Raw genomic sequence first — 15,217 nt, 5'->3', positions numbered from 1 at the left:
AACAGAAAACAAAAAATAAATATAATTAAAAATATTAAAACTATAATAGAAACTACAGACATATTTAAAACAAAAAACAACAAAATTACTAAAAGTAACATTAAAACTGATTTTTTTTTTTTTATCTAGTTCAAATAAAACTAAAACTAATAGTATACCAATGATACCAAAATAACACAGACATTACATTACATTAGTACTCAGTGATTACCATGTTAATGCACCATGGTTCCTTCAGGAGAGAAGGTCATACAAGCATACTTTTTTTGTTAGTGATGTAGTGATGTGAGTGTCAACTTATTTACTGTTATACACACACACACACACACACACACACACACACACACACACACATACATACATATATATATATATATATATATATATAATATATATATATATATATATATACACACACACACACACACACACACTATACACATAAAATATAAAAAAAAAAAAACAGACACTTTTTTTCTAAAATAAAATGGCATTGTTATAACCCAGACAAAAACCGCAGACTTTTCACATTTTGAGTTTGAAAGAATCTGTGAGAAAATCACTAGAGCTCTGTGAGATGGTAAACTGTGTAAATGAATTTAATTAATATCTGAAAGCATAACATTTAATAAACAAACATTCTGATTATTAAACAAACATCAACAAAATTCTGAATGACTGTGACTCCAGGTCTAAGGAGAATTAACAAATCCAGATCACATTTGTTCTTGTAGATCTACATGTGAACTTCACACACACACACACACACACACACACACACACACACACACACACACACACACACACACACACACACACACACACACACACACACACACACACACACACACGCTGGATTGATATGACAGCAGGAGCCGGTGAAGTAGAATTGTTTTTAATTGACTCAAATCCCCCGTACAGTAAAAGATCAAGCCTGTAACTAAACTCTTCCTTCTACAACAGCATAGAAAAATACCCTGCTCGTCTGAATGAGGCAAGCTATGGAGCAGAAGACGGGTAGATGAGTGAACTAACTAACTAACTAACTAACCTCTCGACTGCAAACTCTCTTACACTCCAGGCCAGTACATCCTTAAATATTCATAGGTTATGCAAAAATCCATATGGTGGATATACCTCGAAAAACAAAAAAACTAAGCAACCTCATATATCAGTTTACATCCAGAACAAACTCCAAACCACAAGGTTACAGATTCACAAGAACAAACCAAATCAACAACACAAGTCCTGCGTCTTCACGTCTACATCTACATCAGAGCGCTCGCTTCGTCCTGTGACTCGCAGGACTTTAACATGACGCTCTGAAAAAAATACAGGCTGTGAAACTTCTAATGAACGTGTCTAAATGAACTCAGACGCAAACGAAACCACTAACTGAAGTCTGAAGAGGAGAATCGCACGAAACCGGTCAGGAACATACATGACAGAAGTCACAATTCACCCAGAATAACAAGAAAGAAATAAGACATTATTTTGCAAGAAGAAAATCTATTTTTTTGCATTGCGACATTATTGTTACTATTAATTAAATACACATTTATCCTAAAAGTTTCACTGTTGCAATGCAAATAATACACTGCAAAAAACGTAACGCAAAAAAGTATTTTTATCTTGTTTTTCAGTACAAATATATAAATATTACTAAATCAAGATATATTTACTAAAAAAAAAAAAAAGAAAAAAGAAAGATGTCAAGTAAACAGTTTTCTGAGAAAAAAAAAAGTAAAAATTAACCGACTTTATGCTTAAAACAAGAACAAATATCTGCTAGTGGGGTCCAAAAAAATAAAACGCGTTTATTTTTTTAATTATTATTTTTAAGTTTGTTTTTTTTCAGTGGTAGATATATTTTCTTGTTTTAAATATAAACTATGCATTTTAATTTTAAGAAATTTTTTTTTCAACAAGGCCTAATGTTGTAAGTCATTTATCTTCAGTGAATGTTTAGATATTTGTACTGTAAAACAAGACAAAAATACTGAGTAAAAAAGTGTAGTAATAAAATGACGTAATCTGAAGCATTTCTACATCATGGTTGCATGTGTACTGGATTTAGTTTTTATTTAATAAATCTGTGACAGAAACTTCCCTTGCACTGTAGTAAAATGAGTGTGTTTCAATAATGAGAATCTAATGAAAATCACATCTGATGATAATGAGAATAATAAACAAATCAGAAAAGACAAACGTCCAGATGAGTCACGATAACGAGAGCTGCAGGGAAATGTCATGATGCAAAAATCCTGTGGTCCAAAAAACCTTTTCTCCTCATTTAAAATGCAAAATGTCTTATTTCTTTCTCTGGAGATTTAGAGTAAGCTCCTGACGGGTTTAGTGCGACTTGCAAATGCAAATAAATGCCGCACTGCATGTCAAGTGTGCATGAACATATTTGTGTTCAAATCAAATAATATTGATGTTTCTGCTGCATAATGTTGGAAGGCGGAATAAAGGGCATATAATGATAATGATTCTGCGGTGGTGTCATGTTCAGGTGTGTGTGTGTGTGTTAGGAGGCCGTGGATGTGTTGGGGCTCCAGCCCATCTGATAGGCTCGTTCCAGCGTTCGCTTACAGTCCTGCATCACTGTACTGAACACAATGTGTGGATACTGCAGCACCAGTCTCTCCACTGTCTCCTCGTTCACCTGCAACAAAACAAACACACACACATTTGCTTTGCATTTGACTCGACGCATTGATTTTTCCGCAAAAGCACCACAAATGCACAACACGCCATTTGCATTGAAGAAATGATTCATATATTAATGCAAGAGGTCTGTGAGAAAGTTTACAGCGAGAGGCTGATGAAACACAGACGCTCCGCATGTTGAGTGAGATAATCACCACACCGCGTCCACAGGGATCCAGATCAGACCTTCATCATGTGCCATGTCAAGTGTGTTATTCACATGCAGACTGAAGGTGAAGATCTCACATGACCTGCTCTGATCACTCAGGAACTTTACACAGAAAACACCATCTGATGCACGCACTTACACGTGAAAAATGATTCCTGCTGTGCTTTCCAGTACAAATATCTAAACATTCGTAATCAAGATACTTTTCATAATTTACTTGAGCTGCTAAATGACTTCAGATATGAAATCTTGTCTTAAGTCATTTTGCTTCTCAAGTAAATGTATCTTGATTTAATAATGTCTAGATATTTGTGTTGGAAAATGCAGAGAAAGAAAGCTTGCAAAAGAAAAACAAAGAGACAAAAAAAAAAAAAAAAAAAGAAAACCAAAAATACAAAATCAAAACAAAAAAAGTCTTTCTTCTTCAGTATTCTTGTATTGGTTTCCAGTACAAATATCTAAACAAGATAAAGAAAAATGGCTTGAGATATTAAGTATTGTTTTCTGAAAAAAGAAGCAAAATAAAGCAAATTAATGAAGCAATTAAAAACTAAATAAATAAATGTTTAAAATCCACTAACTGGCTCATATATATATATATATATATATATATATGGGTGTGTATACTGTATACACATATATATTTTTTTCTCTTTGAATTAAGTTTATATTTGACCCCATTTGCAGATTTTATTTTCTTATTTTAAGCATTTTGATAAAAAAAAAAAAAAAAAAAAAAAAAAAAAATCACAAAACAAGACAGATCATAGAAACAGTCATTTTTCAAACAGTTATTTTTAACATTTTCAGGAAATTCTGATACATATTTCAGGCTTAAAAATCAGTCATTTTTTCTTATAAAGTAAATGTTAATTTAAGATTTTTTTGACACTTGTATTGGAAAACAAGAAAATAAAATATTTATATAGAATATTTAATATAAAAAGTACTGGTAATTTTCTTTCCATTAATTTTATAGACATTTTTTCTTAACTTACAGCTCAAAGCAGTAAAAAAAAAAAGTAATTTTTTTTTTATGGATTTTAAGCTTTTTTTATTTTTTCAATGCATGCACTCCAAATGCATTCAAAATTCCAGTTCAGTTCCTGAATTTGAATAGAATCAAACAGGTAACAGATATTACGTTTTGTTTCCTGAAAAATGCATCAAAAGAAAAAAAATCTGCCGGTAGGGGCAGAAAAATAAAACTAGTTTCCCTTTCAATTAAGATGATTTTTCTGATTATTAGCAAATTTTTTTTTCTTGTTTTAAGTAAAGGAAAGACAAATGTTGACTGTCATGCAGCATTAAACGGCTGATTATTGAACAACGTGTGTGGGTGCGTGTGTATTTATGACTCGCTCCAAATGCAAAAATGTACTTTACGGGCTCAAGTTGTTCTGATGATTCCAGCACGCAGTATAAATGTGTGCTGTGTGGCGGAAACACTGAAATATATGATCCAGACACAAACACACACACATTCCTCACATCCAAACACAGTATTCTGGTTAAGACTTAAAAAGCTTTCTGGAGTGGGTGAGCATCGCTGATTTACCGCAACCCTAAACCTGCCTGCAGCACATGTACCGCGGTAAAACACTGTGACGCGGCTCATATTTCTCAGAAAACCCTTGTTTTAAAACATGAAACCTCAAAAATCACAGCAAAACACACGTAACACACACCGACCACAAAACCCGCCTGCAGCTCTAAACAGAAGAGACTAATGATCAGAAAACATTTATTTTACACTCCAGCGAGGGCTTGTGCAATGCTGACTCACATTATGACAGAAACACCCCACACAAAGATCATATAAACATAATTTAAGCTGGATATTTTGGGTGAAATATTCAAATATATAATAGTTAAGCTCAACTCAGTTTGGGTTTAGCAGCTTCACACGGTTTCTGCATGTGCTGTTTGTTTTGAATCTTTGTCTCTGTGAAATTTTCGTCCCTCATTGATATCGTTACTGTAAATTTGATTTTTGCTTGTTTTCACGAGCTGGAATTATTATCTGTGGCACTTAACATCATGACACACGTGCTGCTCACAAAACTGAACTTAAACACAACCCAGAACCTTTCTTCTGGAAGTATCTAATGGATACTTTTAAGCCCTAGCAACCACCCGGCACCATCCTAGCAACCATCCAGCACACCCCAGAAACACCCTAGAAACCACCCAGCAACAGCATAGCAACAATCCAGCAACACCCTAGGAACCAGTAGAAATGCCACAGAAATACCTAGAAACCTAACAAAAACCAAACACAAAACACAAACACACTAGAAACCACACAGAACACCCCAGCAACAGCATAGCAACCATCCAGCAACCCCTAGGAACCAGATATGAGCCCCATATTAGCCCGGTTCTGTCAACACTGCACTGGCTCCCTATTAAAAATCGTATAGATATTAAAAGTTTGCTAATTACTTATAAAACCCTGGATGGTTTAGCACTTCAGTATTTGAGCAAGCTCTTATCGCACTATAGTCCTCGACGTCCGCTGCGTTCTCAAAACTCTGGCAATTTGATAATACCTAGAATATCAAAGTCAACTGCGGGCGGCAGATCCTTTTCCTATTTAGCGCCTAAACTCTAGAATAACCTACCTAACATTGTTCGGGAGGCAGACACACTCTCAGTTTAAATCTAGATTAAAGACCCATCTCTTTAACCTGGCTTACACATAACACACTAATACACTTCTAATATCCAAATCCGTTATGCTGCATTAATTAGGTAAACCGGAACCGGGAACACTTCCCATAACACCCGATGTACTTTGCTACATCGTTAGAAGAATGGCATCTACGCTAATATTAGTCTGTTTCTCTCTTATTCCGAGGTCACTGTAGCCACCAGATCCAGTCTGTATCCAAGTCAGAGGGTCACTGCAGTCACCCGGATCCAGGACGTATCCAGACCAGATGGTGGATTAGCACCTAGAAAGACCTCTACAGCCCTGAAAGACAGCGGAGACCATGTCTCCTAGACGTCCACCGGGACAAGACCGCAAGAACCAGTTGAGTCCTCTGCACAATCTGACTTTGCTGCAGCCTGGAACAAACTGTTGGTTCGTCTGGTCAGAAGAGAACTGGCCCCCCGACTGAGCCTGGTTTCTCCCAAGGTTTTTCCATGTCTCGATATCTTCTTGACTTGACTAGGAACCACCCAGAACACTCCAGCAATACCCTTGCAACAGCATGACAACCAACCAACAACACTCTTGAAAACCACCCTGTACACCCTAGAAACCAGCAGCACTTTAAAAACCACCCAGAACTCCCTGGTAATAGCATAACAACCACCTAGTAACCAGCAACACAGTAGGAAACACCCAGCAACACCCTAGCAAGAGCATAGCAACCACCTAGCAACCAGCAACACCATAAGAACCACCCAGAACACTCCAACAACACCCTAGTAACAGTAAAGCAATCACTAAGCAACAAACAACTCCCTATAAACCACCCAGAGTACCCCAGCGACAGCACAGCAACCAACAACTCCCTAGCAACCACCAAGAACACCCTAGCAACCACGCAAAACATCCCAGCAACACCCTAGCAACTGCATAGCAACCACCTAGCAAAATAACAATTCTCAATCTGTCTATGACTGTAAAACTTTAAAACATCAAGATTGTAAAACTATTTTAAACTTTCAGGCTGAGCTTTCTGAAGCCATCAAAACGAACTTTGCTCAGCTCGTTTATATACTTGGCCTCTTCCCAACTTCCTGTCTCTACAGGAAATTCATCAACACAGTAAAGAAAACTGCACTCAGCAAGACTATTCATGAAGCACATATTCTGTATTTAATTCCACAATCCAGCAGATGAGAAAACGTCCTCTGAGGTTGTTCTAACTCTCTGATATAACAAGCCATAACTGTGCTGTTCTGCAGGAACTTTACTGACAGCGACGTCTGAACGTCTCACGGCTTTTCTGATCTTCTCAAAGCGAACAGAAGTCTCTCTTCCTCTGCCGCTGTTGTTTTTGTCTCATTTCACACCGATGCTGTTCTCGTCACTCATCTCTGCTCATATTTACGCAGATTGTAATGGAGCTTCAAAAGCAGAAAGCTGAATGGATCCAAACCCTGTGCGAAAGCCTCGATGAGATGTTCTGTCCTCGAGGCAAACCGTTAGTGATCTAGCCGTTAGATCTCGTTGGCCGTGAGACCAAACACTGAGAGAGAGCAGAGCGTGATGTTTCACAGGTTACCAGCGCTGACCTGTAAACATGACTGTAATTTCCCACCGAGAACATAAAGCTCTCCAGATATCACGCATTAAACCCAAAACACACATTACAAACAGCAAGAAAATACAATGATTTAAAGGCACAGATTAACTAAAATGGTCATTATTTATTCACTCTTGTGTCTTTTTTTTTTTCTTCTGCGCAACACAAACAGAGACTGTTTACACAGAGATTTGTCATATGTGACCCTGGAGCACTAAACCAGTCATAAGGGCCAATTTTTTGAAATTGGGATTTATACATCACCTGAATAAATAATCTCTCCATTGATGTATGGTTTGTTAGGAGGACAATATTTGTCTGAGATACAACTATTTGAAAATCTGGAATCTGAGGGAGCAAAAAAATCTAAATATTGAGAAAATCATCTTTAAAGTTGTTCAAATGAAGATCTCAGCAATGCATATTACTAATCAAAAAATAAGTTTTAATATAAGTAGGAAATTTACAAAATATCTTCATGGAACATGATCTTTACTTAATATCCTCATGATTTTTGTCATTAAAGAGAAATGTATAATTGTGACCCATACAATGTATTGTTGTCTATTGCTACAAATATACCTGTGCTACTTATGACTGCTTTTGTGCTGCAGGGACACATACTGTATATCGACCGTTTAATAATGACCATGACTGGTAAACTCCAAAAACACCCTAAAAGCATAATAAAATTAATAAAACTAAGTCCAGATCATATGCACGACTGACTGTTATGATGCTTTTATGGTCCTTTTTAGGACTTGACAGTCGAGGTCACCCTGCAAAAAAATGATTTCTCAAGTTTATAATGAGTCTTTTTCTCGAAATCGAAATCCTTGAAACTACATCAATTTACTTGAAAAGCAACACTGCATAATTTACTGTATTAAGGATTGTTTTTAATGATTTCATGGTACATATTTTGTTATACTGCATGGCAGACATTTTTTTTATTTTTTTACTTGTTTATATTTGAAACTTTTTTTTTTTTTAAATACACGTATTCAAGAGACAAGGAAAACAAGTCTTAATATCTTATGTCGAGTTGGAAAACAAAACAAATGTTTGTTTTTTTTTGCACTACATTAACACATTCACATCAATGGTCAAAATCTTTAAATGAGATGCCAAGATTTCTACAACATCACAATAAATTAATTTCATCTGTCATGTCTACATCAAAACAGTCTGGCTTTTTGTTATTTTCTCATTTTAAGAGACAACTGTGTTGTTTGGAAAACAATGGGAAACAGCAACTCATAAAAATGTAAAATTAAAATAAATAACTTTAAAATAAAACAATCAAAATAAAAGCCTAAAAACAATTAAATAATAAGGAAATAAATAAATAAATAAATAAAAACTTCATAAATAAATGTCAAAACATCAAATCATAAAATTAAAACAACATATTCAAGATACAACAAAAGTTTTACTATTTTAATATCTGTAGATATCCTTGTTTCAAGGATTTTTAGATATTTTACATTTACATTGCATTAAGTCATTTAGCAGCAACATCTAACTACTGGGGTGCCTCAGGGCTCAGTTCTTGGACCACTTCTCTTCTCTGTCTACATGACATCACTAGGTTCTGTCATTCAGAAACATGGCTTTTCATACCACTGCTATGTTCATGACACTCAACTCTACCTCTCATTCCATCCTGATGATCCATCGGTAACTGCTCGCATCTCAGCATGTCTAACAGACATTTCTTGCTGGATGAAGGACCATCACCTTCAACTCAACCTTGCTAAGACAGAACTGCTTGTGGTTCCAGCAAACCCATCGTTTCATCACAATTTCACCATCCAGTTAGGCACATCAACCATAACTTCTTCAAAAACAGCCAGAAACCTTGGAGTTATGATTAATGATCAGCTGACTTTCTCAGACCACATTGCTAAAACTGTCCGGTCCTGCAGATTTGCTTTATTCAACATCAAGAAGATCAGGCCCTTTCTTTCAGGACATGCTGCACAGCTCCTTGTTCAAGCTCTTGTTCTGTCCAGGGACTATTGCAACGACGCTCTCTTGGCAGGTCTTCCAGCCAGTTCTATCAAACCTCTACAATTAATCCAGAACGCGGCCGAAGCAAGATTAATTTTTAATGAGCCGAAAAAAGGAATACACGTCACACCTCTGTTTATCAATTTGCACTGGCTACCAATAGCTGCTCGCATAAAATTCAAGGCATTGATGTTTGCATACAAAACCACCACTGGCTCTGCACCCCTTTACCTAAATTCATTACTTCAGACTTATGTGCCCTCTAGAAGCTTGTGTTCTGCAAGTGAACATCGCTTGATTGTGCCATCCCAAAGAAGCACAAAGTCACTTTTACGGACTTTTAAATTAAATGTCCTGCCCAACTCAATCCGAGCAGCTGAGTCCTTAGCCATCTTCAAGAATCGGCTTAAACACATCTCTTCCATCTTTATTTGACCCTCTAATTTTTCACTCACTATTCTAATTCTATTTAAAAAAAAAAAAAATAAAAATCTAACTACCTTTCTAATCTTTTTGTATTCTATCTATTTTCTTTTCATTTATTATACAATTCCAAAAAAAGACCTCTAACACTAGCTTGCTCTATTCTTTTTCTATTCTATCTGTTTTCTTTTTATTTATTTTATTATTTAAAAGCCCTTGCTACGTATACTGTGTTTAGGCTAACTGAGACTCGTTATAGCACTTATATATCATTGCTCTTTTGTTGTTTTTGATTGCTTCCATTGTCCTCATTTGTAAGTCGCTTTGGATAAAAGCGTCTGCTAAATGACTAAATGTAAATGTAGATGTAATGAATCATCATCATACGGGTTCAGGACGACACGAGGCTGAGTAAGTGATAACAGAATGCTCATTTTTGACTCAGAACAAGAGTTAAAACTGTTTGTGAAGAGGCAACACTTCTACTGGAGCTTTGAGGGACAATGAGGGTTTGTTACACTGCTCGTACTTCTCTTTGATAAAAGAAACAAGCTTTCTCTCGTCCTTCTCTCGCTCCGCGGCGTCACATCAAAGTCTGGTCCAGAGCTGGAGGTCTGAGAGGGGCATAATGAATTGATTTGATGATTTGGGCTGCTGTGGATCAATAGCGTTCCTTCAGTCGTCTCTCATTGAGCCCCGAGGCCACGACAGAGCGAGCTGTCTGCAGCTCACAGCCAAATGAATGGAAATGCCACAAATTCCACTCAGTCACTAACTTTTAGTGTGGGTTTGAAATGGAAAATCGTCAAATGAAAGGGAATATATATGACTGTTATAAGTGACTTTGCCTTTTAGGAAGCAAATGCAGAGACAGACGGGTTATCCGTCACATCTACAGCTTCCCAATGAGATTATAAAAACAGAGAGAATTAGCTGGACCATTCAAAAAGTGATTTGAGCAGAAATTGAATTTGCCACTTTTTTGCCTCTTTGTAAACGGCGCTGACCCGAAACACAAGAGTGTTTTCTCATTCAACACAACGTCACACTCCATCGCCCTTAGATATTAAATGATAAAATCATACTGAAATATATGAGATGACATTCATCTGAATCATGAGACATGGAATATATAAATAGAATAGACATCTTTAGCTACAGTGCTTTCTTTTGATGTGTGCATCATGTTTTAAAATGAAAAATTATCAAAATGAAACACTTATTAAAAATTGTATTAAATCATAAAATGTTTAATCTAAAATAATTTAAAAATAAAAATAATAAAAAATAAAACACTTAATAAAAATTAAATAAACAAATAAATAATTTAAAATTAAAACAATTAAAACTAGTTGAATAATAAAAAAAATTAAATTAAAATAAATATTTTAAATATAAAAATAAAAAGAGAAAAAAGAAAAATATAACATTAAAACACTTATTAAAAATTCATTTGAAATTCAAATAATTTTGAAATAAAAACAAATAAAAATAAAACACTCCCTAAAAATTTGTATGAAACAATTTAAAATAATTTAAAAAGTTGAATAAATAACTTTAAAATAAAACAATCAAAATAAAAGCCTAAAAACAATTAAATAATAAAATGGAAAAAGGAAATAAATTATTAAATAAAAACTTAATAAATAAATGTCAAAACATCAAATCATAAAATTAAAACAGCATACTCAAGATACAACACAAGTTTTACTATTTTAATATCTGTAGATATCCTCGTTTCAAGGATTTTTTTCAAGGATAAAATAATTTAAAAAGTTGAATAATAAATGACAAATTAAAGTAAATATTTTAAATATAAAAAATGCTAAATTAAACAAACAAAAAAAAAAAAAACAAAGAAAAAAAAAACAATTGAAATTAAACCAAAACTTTATTTTTAAAATAAAACCAAACAAAATAAAACATACTTAAAATTAAATAATAAAAAAGATTAAAAAAAAATAAATAAATAAAAAAAATTTAAAAACCAAAAAAAAACACTTGCTCAAAATGTAAAATAATAAATAAAATATTCAATAAATTCATAACTTAAAATGAAAAAGCTGAATCCTAAAAATGTTGAAAACAATTACAATTAAACAAAAACTTAAATTATAAGAATATAAAATTAAAATAAGTAACTGAAATAAAGCCAATCAAATTAAAATAGCTACTAACAATGAATCAAATCATAAAAACGAAAAGAAAATCTTTTTAAAAATAAATTACAGAAGTAAAATGCTAAATTATTCAGGGGTTCAGCTGACAAAAAGTTAGTGAACCCGTGATCTAGGAGGTGAGAGATGCAGACGTGAGCCGAATGAAGGTGAGACGCTGTCGGCTGAACACAGGCCCGCTTCTGTCTGCCAGGTGTTTAACTGCTGACCCCGTGACCCCGAGGAAGCGGCTCTCCTGTGGACTCTGTGAGAGCCGCTCACACTACTGCAGCTGTCTGTGAACACACTCACCTTGTCACAGCGCATCAGACCCAGGTACCGCAGAGACTTGCTGCTCCTGGCGATCTGAGTGGCGCCCTGATCAGTGATCTCCTTACACCAGCCGGCGTCCACCGTCTCAATAGTGCTGCTGTACTGACCGATGGAGATCAGAGCTGGACAGAGAGAGAGAGAGAGAGAGAGAGACCATCAACAACCACTCAATCACTCACCACACATCACCAACAATCTTCATTCATCTCCGGACTAACTTGAGTCTGATTAGTTGCCATGACAACTTAAAATAATAAATAAATAAATAAATGCATTTAAAATAATATATATTATATACAGTCAAGCCAAAAATTATGAATTATTTGACCAAAACTCTGATAATGTGAGAAATGTTGAAGGTGTCTGAATAAATTTTTGCTTGACTGTATATATATACACACACACATATATATACAAGTTTTCTGATTTATGTTTAAATATGCACTAAATATGTATTTCCAGAAGAGAAACTCTTGTTTGATTTTGTTCATATATTAGAGGTTTTTACATTTCTCTTTTTATCACACACATTTTTTTCTCACATTCACCATGTTTTTAGGAGTTAAATGTATAAATCAGTGTGAATGAAACATGAATACAGAGAGAAATAAAACTGTAAGGTTTGGTGTACTGTATGTAAGAGAAAAAACTCAAAGCATATGGATTGTAATTGAAATCTACAGATGCAAATATATAAAGTGCAATGAAATAAACACTTAAAAGTGTATTTGGGATATTTTCTTTGCATGAGTCTGAAAGAAGACTAAAATTGAGCGTGGTTTTGCCCGTAGTGTCTTGCTTCAATGCCGTGTTTGTATTTACTTCCGTAAGGAATCTCCCGATCACGTTCACTTTTCATAATTAAGGAGCGTCTGGAGTCACGTGAGGTCAGCCGGAGGTCAAGCTCCTGCTCTGATCACATTACTGTCCTCCTGTTCAGACGCAGAATTCAATTAGACCTCGAGCGCAGCGCTTTATCAATACACTAACAACATCAGCAGCAGAAGCAGCCTCCAGCGCACGCTTTCAGAGGATTCAGAAGATTTACATTCAACTTACAGTGCTTTCAGATTCAGAATACCTTTCTGCTTCCTGTTTGATTCCATGAAAGGAACTACTGTAGAATTACAAACACATTCGAACAAAACACTATTTTTAGAGAAGCATTAAGTGTCGCATTTCCTTTTTTGAGTGCGTCCACTGCAAAAAAATTATTTTCTTACACTCAAAATCCATAAAATATGTACTATACTGTAATGTACTGCATTAATATTTTCTGTATTGATTGTTTACAGGTGTTTTACCTGTATTTTAAAAATAAAACAAAATAAAATTAATGGATAATGTCCCATCAGAAAATTACCAGCATTTTTATTTATTTATTTATTTATTTAGACAGTTTACTTGTACTTTGTCTTATTTTTCTTTACATATATATATATGTATAAAATTTTAAATCAACATTTACTTTAGAAGAAAAATGAATGATTTTAAGTCTGAAAAATATCACAATTTCCTGAAATTTTCAGAAATGTCCATAAAATTAATAGAAAATGTCCAGCCCAAAAATTACCTGATTATTTATTGTTATTTTTTATGTTTTTTATTTTATTTTATTTTTTACAGCGCCTTTAAATATTTTTATCTTGTTTTCCAGAATAAATGTTGAAAATTCTTAAATTAACATTTACTTTAGAAGAAAAATGAATGATTTTAAGTCTGAAAAATATATCACAAGTTCCTGAAATTTTCAGAAATGTCCAAAAATTAATGGACAATGTCCAGCCAAAAAATTACCTGTACTTATTTTTCTACTTTGTTATTTTTTTTTATGTTTGTTTTTTTTCTTTTTTTACAGCGCATTTAAGTATTTTTGTTTTGTTTTCCAGAATAAATTATGAAAATTCTTAAATTAACATTTACTTTAGAAGAAAAAAAAATGACTAAATGACTAAATGTAAATGTAAGAAAAATGACTGATTGTATCAAAATGTCCTGAAAGATGCTTATGCTCAAAACAAGAACAAATACCTGGCAGTGGAGTAAGAAAAAATAAAACTTTAGCTCATGAGCAGATAACTGTTCTTGTTTTAAGCATAAACTCACTTCATTTTGATGCTTTTTTTTCCAGAAAACAACACCTAATATCTTCAGTCATTTTGCGTCTCCAGTAAATGCATCTTGATTTAAGAATGTTTAGATATCTGTACTGGAACACACTGAGGAAGAACCTGATTTTGTGCAGCGTGTTTGGTTTTAGCTCAGTGTTTTCATGTCAACACAAAACCCCAGGAACACATAAGAGCTTGTGTCTGTTCCCATTACGCTTCTGCTTTAAATGGATTAACCCTCGCAGTCCTGCTGGTGTTTGATGGCCTGTCACGGATGAAGGCATTCTCCCTCTCAGGATCTCCTGAATGAATTGGACGTGGATGTGCATATTTTGATCAAGAGTCGATGATGCTGTCTGTGTTTCCTATCATATAATAACGTGATATCCCTTTGTGAGCAGAAAAAGAGTTTCCTCTCTAAGAGTCAAATAATCATCATTCAGCCTGATGCATGAAAAACACAACAAACTAATACTAATCTACTTCTGTTTACATCGGCTGGCCTGATTTCAGCTGAAATCTGTTCTGTCATCATTTGTGATGTTTGACAGCAAAAAATGAATTTATTATTCAGACTTTTTGTTTTATTTTCCTAAACATTCTTAAATCAAGAAACATTAAAGAAGCAAAATTACTTTAAGACTGATATTAAATCAGTCTTGTTTTCTGAAAATAAATAGATCAAATTAAGTGGGTTTATGCTTAAAATAAAACAATTATTTTTCTGACCCCATTGGCAGATATGTTTTGTTTTAAGCTTACATTTGCTTAATTTTTAACACATTTCTCAGAAAACAAAGCTTAATATAATTAAGTGATTTTGCTTTTCAGGTCAATGTATTTTGATTGAAGAGTATTTAGATATTTATAATGGAAAACAAGACAGAAATACTAAGCATTATCTTTTGCTGTTCATTATTTTTTTGCAGGATAACAGTTTTCATTTCTATCCAGATCTGAGGCAGGGTTATTATAGTGAAGTAAAACTAACAACAACAACAAAAGAAATTAATAAAATAAAAAAATAAATAAAAAATA

The 15,217-nt window shown here is 34.0% G+C and overlaps 1 pseudogene; it reads right to left on the bottom strand.

The window, feature by feature from the left end:
- Positions 1–2,077: 2,077 nt before the first annotated feature.
- Positions 2,078–15,217, bottom strand: part of LOC109060636 — a 201,925-nt pseudogene continuing 188,785 nt past the window's right edge.

The sequence above is a fragment of the Cyprinus carpio genome, chromosome B8 (assembly GCF_018340385.1).
Source record: "Cyprinus carpio isolate SPL01 chromosome B8, ASM1834038v1, whole genome shotgun sequence".
Classification (NCBI taxonomy): Eukaryota; Metazoa; Chordata; class Actinopteri; order Cypriniformes; family Cyprinidae; genus Cyprinus; species Cyprinus carpio.
Note: the sequence above shows the minus strand (reverse complement) of the source record. Positions and strands in the feature narration are given on the sequence as shown.